Here is a 9,182-nt window from a genome sequence, read left to right as displayed (position 1 = left end):
CTGATTTCCTTGGCAACCCGTGCTTCCAGGAGCATGCCAGTGAGGTCACCCATGAGAGGGAGAGGAGAACCTCGTGTTTGGCATCCACCTGTGAATGTAATGTGTGGAGCTCAGCAGAGAAGTTCTGGTAAAGGACCTGTGTATAATCAATTACACTGCAGGGGGCGTGACTAAGTTCAAAAAAGAATTTTGCTTGAACGTGAGTGACATGACGATTTCCCAGCAAAAGGCCACCCTCATGACTGAAACACAAAGTCTGCACTGGTTTTACCTAAGCATATAAACTTTTTTTTTTAAGATACATACATAGATTTTTTTGTAGAAAACCATGTTATTGATGCATATTGAATCATTTAAAACACATTAGGGGCAGTTTAATATAAAAAAAACAACATGACAGGTTCCCTTTAAGATTAGTCTGCAATATGAATGTTGGATTATTTTTATTCTTTTTTTTTTTTTAAATCAATAGGATTATAGGTTTTTAAAATTTGTATTTAGACATAAAACATATAAAGTCCTAACTTTATAAATGACATCCATAAGTGACTCTGTCCGGATCTAGGCCGCCTATTTTTAGGTAGTCCTGGCAATTAGTGATCTATACTATAAGGATGCTCCTTTTCTAGCACTTGTTTTCCCCAATTATGGCATTTGTGCCCGGAGTGTGGTGGTATATCACAACCCCTCTCCTGCCTCTGATCTTGTACGTGCTTTGGCAATACCGAACAGATGATTGTGACAAAAATATATCTCATGGTAACTGTCATCTGTCCAAGATGCACTATTTTATGGACCTGAGGCCGCTTTCACATTGCGTTTCTACCTATGTATACTGGTTCCGTCGGTACATCCGTCCGAACCCCCCCACAAAACGTATTTCGGATGCATGTGCCAACGAGACCATTGACTATAATGGAGCAGACGGAGTCAGTGTGTGCTCTGTCTTGCACCATTTTCGAGCATTTACATTTTCTGCAGGCGGACACCCAGACAGAGCAGACTATGTTCGGGTGAAATGTGTAATCGGCCTAAAAGAGGTAAAACTACTGGCAAACACAGACAAAAGAGGAACCCTATGCAAGATCAGTATATGGACTCTTTGCAGCCCAATAGCTCATCATAATGCACAATTCCACCTGCCTCCTGAGCTCCTGTGAGGTTGCACAGGTTGCCCCAATGATATGTCTGCCTAAAGGCTGGTTTACACGCAGCGACATCGCTATCGACGTCGCTGTCGATCGCATCCGCCCCCGTCATTTGTGCGTCACGGGCAAATCGCTGCCTGTGGCGCACAATATCGTTATTACCCATCACACGGACTTACCTGTCACACGGACTTACCTTCCCAGCGACGTCGCTGTGGCCGGCGAACAACCTCTTTTCTACCCGTTACACGGACTTACCATCACAGCGACGTCACACGGCAGGCGTCCAATGAAAGAGGAGGGGCGGAGAGCAGCTGCATGAAAGACACGCCCACCTCGTTGCTGGAGGATGCAGGTACGGTGCTGTTCGTCGTTCCTGAGGTGTTACACGTAGCGATGTGTGCTGCCTCAGGAACAACGAACAACCTGCGTCCAGAACGAGCAACGATATTATGAAAATGAATGACGTGTCAACGATCAATGATTAGGTGAGTATTTTTGATCGTTAGCGGTCGCTCGTACGTTTCACACGCAACGACATCGCTAATGAGGCTGGATGAGGGTCACGAATTCCGTGACCAAAACGACATCTCGTTAGCGATGTCGTTGCGTGTAAATGGGCCTTAAGAGTAGAGATGAGCGAACCGGTCGCGGTTCGGCTCGAGGTTGGTTCGCCGAACGGACCTCCCGTTCGAGTTCGGTTCGTCGAACGTTCGACGAACCGAACTCGAACTGCATAGGAAACAATGGCAGGCAATCACAAACACAGAAAAACACCTAGAAAACACCCTCAAAGGTGTCCTAAAGGTGACAAACAACTCAAACACATTGGAAAGTGACAAGGACATATACTCATGCGAAAACAAAACAGCTGGACAAGGAAAAAGAGGAGGACACACAGATATAGGCATGGCACGCCCTTCTAAAATCATGTAAAACACCGCAAGGTGACTCCAAGCGGAGTCTCCATTTTTTCCAAAAATTGGGCCACACACACACCCACCCCTTCAGTGGCAGCAGTTGTGCCCCAGTTGTACACTTCACAGCTACATTTGCATCAAGCACATTCAAAAATACGCCATTCTTATCCATCCCCAGGATGACACCGGGGTAGGTAGCAAAGTCTTTGCTGACCCATGACTTGTTCATCTTGGCTTCTTTTAAAAACAATGTAAGCAAGGGTTACTCCAAGCGGAGTCTCCCTTTTTTCCAAAAATTGGGCCACACAGACACCCACCCCATCAGTGGCAGCACTTGGGCCCTAGTTGCAAACAGGATGTTTTGATTTGCATCAAGCACATTCAAAAATACGCCATTCTTATCCGTCCCCAGGATGACACCGGGGTAGGTAGCAAAGTCTTTGCTGATCCCAGCTCTGTTCATCTTGGCTTCTTTTAAAAACACATCAAGCAAGGGTTACTCCAAGCGGAGTCTCCCTTTTTTTCCAAAAATTGGGCCACACAGACACCCACCCCATCAGTGGCAGCACTTGGGCCCTAGTTGCAAACAGGATGTTTTGATTTGCATCAAGCACATTCAAAAATACGCCATTCTTATCCGTCCCCAGGATGACACCGGGGTAGGTAGCAAAGTCTTTGCTGATCCCAGCTCTGTTCATCTTGGCTTCTTTTAAAAACACATCAAGCAAGGGTTACTCCAAGCGGAGTCTCCCTTTTTTTTCCAAAAATTGGGCCACACAGACACCCACCCCATCAGTGGCAGCACTTGGGCCCTAGTTGCAAACAGGATGTTTTGATTTGCATCAAGCACATTCAAAAATACGCCATTCTTATCCGTCCCCAGGATGACACCGGGGTAGGTAGCAAAGTCTTTGCTGACCCATGACTTGTTCATCTTGGCTTCTTTTAAAAACAATGTAAGCAAGGGTTACTCCAAGCGGAGTCTCCCTTTTTTCCAAAAATTGGGCCACACAGACACCCACCCCATCAGTGGCAGCACTTGGGCCCTAGTTGCAAACAGGATGTTTTGATTTGCATCAAGCACATTCAAAAATACGCCATTCTTATCCGTCCCCAGGATGACACCGGGGTAGGTAGCAAAGTCTTTCCTGATCCCAGCTCTGTTCATCTTGGCTTCTTTTAAAAACACATCAAGCAAGGGTTACTCCAAGCGGAGTCTCCCTTTTTTTCCAAAAATTGGGCCACACAGACACCCACCCCATCAGTGGCAGCACTTGGGCCCTAGTTGCAAACAGGATGTTTTGATTTGCATCAAGCACATTCAAAAATACGCCATTCTTATCCGTCCCCAGGATGACACCGGGGTAGGTAGCAAAGTCTTTGCTGATCCCAGCTCTGTTCATCTTGGCTTCTTTTAAAAACACATCAAGCAAGGGTTACTCCAAGCGGAGTCTCCCTTTTTTTCCAAAAATTGGGCCACACAGACACCCACACCATCAGTGGCAGCACTTGGGCCCTAGTTGCAAACAGGATGTTTTGATTTGCATCAAGCACATTCAAAAATACGCCATTCTTATCCGTCCCCAGGATGACACCGGGGTAGGTAGCAAAGTCTTTCCTGATCCCAGCTCTGTTCATCTTGGCTTCTTTTAAAAACACATCAAGCAAGGGTTACTCCAAGCGGAGTCTCCCTTTTTTTCCAAAAATTGGGCCACACAGACACCCACCCCATCAGTGGCAGCACTTGGGCCCTAGTTGCAAACAGGATGTTTTGATTTGCATCAAGCACATTCAAAAATACGCCATTCTTATCCGTCCCCAGGATGACACCGGGGTAGGTAGCAAAGTCTTTCCTGATCCCAGCTCTGTTCATCTTGGCTTCTTTTAAAAACACATCAAGCAAGGGTTACTCCAAGCGGAGTCTCCCTTTTTTTCCAAAAATTGGGCCACACAGACACCCACCCCATCAGTGGCAGCACTTGGGCCCTAGTTGCAAACAGGATGTTTTGATTTGCATCAATCACATTCAAAAATACCCCATAATTAACCGTCCCCAGGATGACACCGGGGTAGGTAGCAAAGTCTTTGCTGACCCATGACTTGTTCATCTTGGCTTCTTTTAAAAACAATGTAAGCAAGGGTTACTCCAAGCGGAGTCTCCCTTTTTTCCAAAAATTGGGCCACACAGACACCCACCCCATCAGTGGCAGCACTTGGGCCCTAGTTGCAAACAGGATGTTTTGATTTGCATCAAGCACATTCCAAATCCACAAGCATTTACTCTCCCCAGGATGACACAGGGGTAGTAAATTCCTTCTGGATCCATGACTTGTTCATTTTGATGAACGTCAGTCTGTCCACATTGTCACTGGACAGATGCGTGCGCTTATCTGTCAGCACACACCCAGCAGCACTGAATACACGTTCAGAGACAACGCTGGCAGCTGGACACGACAAAATCTCCAAGGCGTAACTGGAGAGCTCTGGCCAATTTTCTATGTTTGAAGCCCAAAAGGAGCAAGGCTCCAGTTGCACAGTCATGGCATCGATGTTCATTTGGAGATACTCCTGTATCATCCTCTCCAGCCGTTGAGTATGTGTCAGACTTGTTGTCTCTGGTGGCCTTGCAAAAGAGGGTCTAAAAAAATTATGAAAAGATTCCATAAAATTGCTGTTATCGGCACCAGATACGGTCCTACTGGTACGGGTAGACTGGTGAAGATGACGAGACCGTCCCATGTTTGTCAAGTTACAACTGGGAGATTCCCTCCCTGCACCTGCACGGTTGTTTGGTGGAAAAGCCGAGCTAAGATCGAGTAACAGCTTCTGCTGATACTCCTGCATACGTGCGTCCCTTTCTATGGGTGGAATTATGTCACAAAATTTGGACTTGTACCGGGGATCTAATAGTGTGGCAAGCCAGTAGTCATCATCACTTCTAATTTTGACAATACGACTGTCATGTTGGAGGTAGTGCAACAAAAAGGCACTCATGTGTCTTGCGCAGCCATGCGGACCAAGTCCACGCTGTGTTTGTGGCATAGAGGTGCTACCCGTTCTTTCTTCCTCTGACATCTCCCCCCAACCTCTTTCAACTGAAATTTGACCAAGGTCTCCCTCATCCGCTGAGTCTTCCATGTCCATGGACAGTTCGTCCTCCATTTCTTCATGTTCTCCTGCACCTTGCTCAACATTTCGCCTGCTACTATGCGCCCTTGTCGATCCCTGTTCCCCATGGTCCCATGCCTGCTGCGTTGGTGATGATGAACGTCTGGACCTTGGTGATGTTGTTGTCCCTTGCACATATGAATCCTCCTGTAGTTCCTCCCCTTCATGTTGTCCCACCCCCTGACTCCGAATAGTGTTTAGCGTGTGCTCCAGCATGTAAATGACTGGAATCGTCATGCTGATAATGGCATTGTCAGAGCTAAACATATTCGTCGCCATGTCGAAACTGTGCAGAAGGGTGCATAGGTCCTTGATCTGAGACCACTCCATCAGGGTGATCTGCCCCACCTCTGCATCTCGTTGGCCCAGGCTATACGTCATGACGTATTGCACCAGGGCTCTGCGGTGCTGCCACAGTCGCTGTAACATGTGGAGAGTTGAATTCCAGCGTGTCGCCACATCGCATTTCAGGCGATGAACCGGCAGGCCGAAAGACTTCTGTAGCGATGCAAGTCGCTCAGCTGCGGCGCTTGAACGCCGGAAGTGAGCAGACAGTTTTCGTGCCCTGTTCAGAAGGCCATCTAGGCCGGGATAGTGTGTTAAAAATTGCTGCACGACAAGGTTCAACACGTGAGCCATACAAGGTACGTGTGTCACCTTGCCCAGGCGAAGGGCCGCACCCAGGTTTGCAGCATTGTCGCACACGGCCTTACCAGGCTGCAGGTTGAGTGGAGACAACCATTTATTAAACTCGGACCGCAGAGCTGACCACAACTCCTCAGCTGTGTGACTCTTATTACCAAGACATGTCAAGCTAAAGACCGCCTGATGCCGTTGCGCTCGGCTGCCAGCATAGTAATGAGGCGTGCGTGATTCCTTCTGCGCAGTGAGAACGCTGGTGGCCTGACCAGGCAGGCTTGGGGCGGAGGTGGAGGACCCAGATGAGGTGGAGGATGCAGAAGCTGTGGCGGAACTTGGACAGACAGAGGATTGACACACAAGTCGTGGGGACGGCAAGACTTGTGCAGCAGACCCTTCACCATCTATCACCATAGTTACCCAGTGCCCAGTCAGCGACATGTAACGTCCCTGTCCATGCTTACTGGTCCAAGTATCGGTGGTGAAATGCACCCGTTCACACACAGAGTTTCTCAAGGAAGCGGTGATGTTGTGTGCGACATGCTGGTGTAGCGCGGGCACACCTTTCTTAGAGAAGTAGTGGCGACTAGGCATCTAGTACTGGGGCACAGCGACAGACATAAGGTCTCTAAAATCCTGTGTGTCCACTAGGCGGAAAGGCAGCATTTCGGTAGCCAACAGCTTACAGAGGGATAGAGTCAACCTCTTAGCTTTGTCATGGGTCGGAGGAAGTGGCCTTTTATTTGACCACATCTGAGGGACAGAGATCTGGCTGCTGTGTGTAGACGGTGTTGAGTAGGGTGTCCCTGGAAAAATGCAGGTTTGTGAGGAAAGTGCAGGCGGAGACATGATGTTGCCTTCATCCAACGTTGGTGCTATCGATGTCTGAGAGAGCTGTACACACTCACTTGTTTCCCCTTCCAAACCAACTGACGACCTTACAAGCAAACTGCCTGTTGCGGTTACAGTGGTGGAAGTTTTGCGTGGAAAAACAGGTGTGACAGCTGTCCCCACAGTCCTAGAAGATGAAGAGCGCGCGGATGCACTGGAAGGGGCGGGCGGTGGATGGTTCGCTCCGCTAGCCGGCATTGCAGCACGGTGAGCTTCCCACCGGGACTTATGATATTTATTCATGTGACGATTCATGGAAGAAGTTGTCAAACTGCTGAGGTTTTGACCTCTACTAACAGAATCATGACAAATGTTACATATCACATGAGTTGGGCGATCTTTTTCGATGTGAAAAAAGGCCCAGGCTAGGCAAGGCTTAGAGGCCATGCGACCTGTTGATCCACCCCGAATAATGCTCATAGGCAGAGTGGTGGCTGAGGATGCAGTTGTAGACGTGCTACCAGTGCTCCGACTCTGTCCAGGAAGGCGCAAGGTAACTTCGTCGTCGGTTGCATCCTCCTCCACCGCCTCTGTTGACCTCCTCGAGTGCCTGACTGGGGGTTGACAGTAGGTGGGATCTAGAACGTCATCATCAATTGTTGTGTTCGCACTCCCCTCCCCCTCAGACCGAGCCTCTTCTTGCCCTGACCGAATATTTAAGTTGTCATCCCAATCGGGTATCTGCGTCTCATCTTCATCAGTATGTTCCTCATTGTCTATAACCACAGGTGTTACAGTTTGTGACAAAGGGTCAACATTATGCTCAGAAACTTGGTCCTCACGGCCTGAATCTGAGTCACAAAGGTTCTGGGCATCACTGCAGACCATTTCCTGTTCTGTACTCACTGTAGCTTGGGAGCAGACCTCTGATTCCCAGGCTATAGTGTGACTGAACAGCTCTGCAGACTCAGCCATCTCAGTTCCACCATACTGTGCAGGGCTGATGGAGACTTCAGAGCTGGGAGAAATCAAGTGTGATTGGGATGACAACTCAGAGGAATGGTGTTTTTTGGATGCGGTACTTGAAGTGGCTGAGAGGGCACTTGTTGGACCACTTGAGATCCATTCAAGCATTTTCCTTTTTTGCCCATCATCTACCTTTGTTCCTCTTGTTCGTGTCCGTAAAAAAGGGAGCACATCGGATTGTCCACAATAAGTAGTAGACATCTTACTTTTGCTAGTAGATGGTCTATCTTCAGCAGATGATAATGGAGCTTTGGCACCTTCCCCACTGACAAAACCTTTTTTGCCTTTTCCACCACGCCTCTTCCCCTTTCCACCAGCATCTGTCATTTTGCCACTCATGTTGATTGCGACAAGATTGTGGACTGAAAATGTGGTAGTAAAAATTGAGAGGTGGTGAAGATTGCAGTGGTGGTCTAGCTTTATTAACAGCAGAATAATAAAGAATAAATATCCCTGACAATGTAACTTAGTTATAATTCGTTGGAGTGTGCAACGCAGGCAGACGTGCTGCAAATGTCTTGGCACTAGTGGGACTATAGCAAAGTCCAATAGCCACGTATAGGATGCCACTAGGTACACTGAGTGTGTGCTAGTATAATGGCTTAGTTATAATTAGTTGGAGTGTGCAACGCAGGCAGACGTGCTGCAAATGTCTTGGCACTAGTGGGACTATAGCAAAGTCCAATAGCCACGTATAGGATGCCACTAGGTACACTGAGTGTGTGCTAGTATAATGGCTTAGTTATAATTAGTTGGAGTGTGCAACGCAGGCAGACGTGCTGCAAATGTCTTGGCACTAGTGGGACTATAGCAAAGTCCAATAGCCACGTATAGGATGCCACTAGGTACACTGAGTGTGTGCTAGTATAATGGCTTAGTTATAATTAGTTGGAGTGTGCAACGCAGGCAGACGTGCTGCAAATGTCTTGGCACTAGTGGGACTATAGCAAAGTCCAATAGCCACGTATAGGATGCCACTAGGTACACTGAGTGTGTGCTAGTATAATGGCTTAGTTATAATTAGTTGGAGTGTGCAACGCAGGCAGACGTGCTGCAAATGTCTTGGCACTAGTGGGACTATAGCAAAGTCCAATAGCCACGTATAGGATGCCACTAGGTACACTGAGTGTGTGCTAGTATAATGGCTTAGTTATAATTAGTTGGAGTGTGCAACGCAGGCAGACGTGCTGCAAATGTCTTGGCACTAGTGGGACTATAGCAAAGTCCAATAGCCACGTATAGGATGCCACTAGGTACACTGAGTGTGTGCTAGTATAATGGCTTAGTTATAATTAGTTGGAGTGTGCAACGCAGGCAGACGTGCTGCAAATGTCTTGGCACTAGTGGGACTATAGCAAAGTCCAATAGCCACGTATAGGATGCCACTAGGTACACTGAGTGTGTGCTAGTATAATGGCTTAGTTATAATTAGTTGGAGTGTGCAACGCAG

The sequence above is a fragment of the Anomaloglossus baeobatrachus genome, chromosome 2, assembly GCF_048569485.1.
Source record: "Anomaloglossus baeobatrachus isolate aAnoBae1 chromosome 2, aAnoBae1.hap1, whole genome shotgun sequence".
Classification (NCBI taxonomy): Eukaryota; Metazoa; Chordata; class Amphibia; order Anura; family Aromobatidae; genus Anomaloglossus; species Anomaloglossus baeobatrachus.
This window is presented reverse-complemented; position numbering follows the sequence as displayed.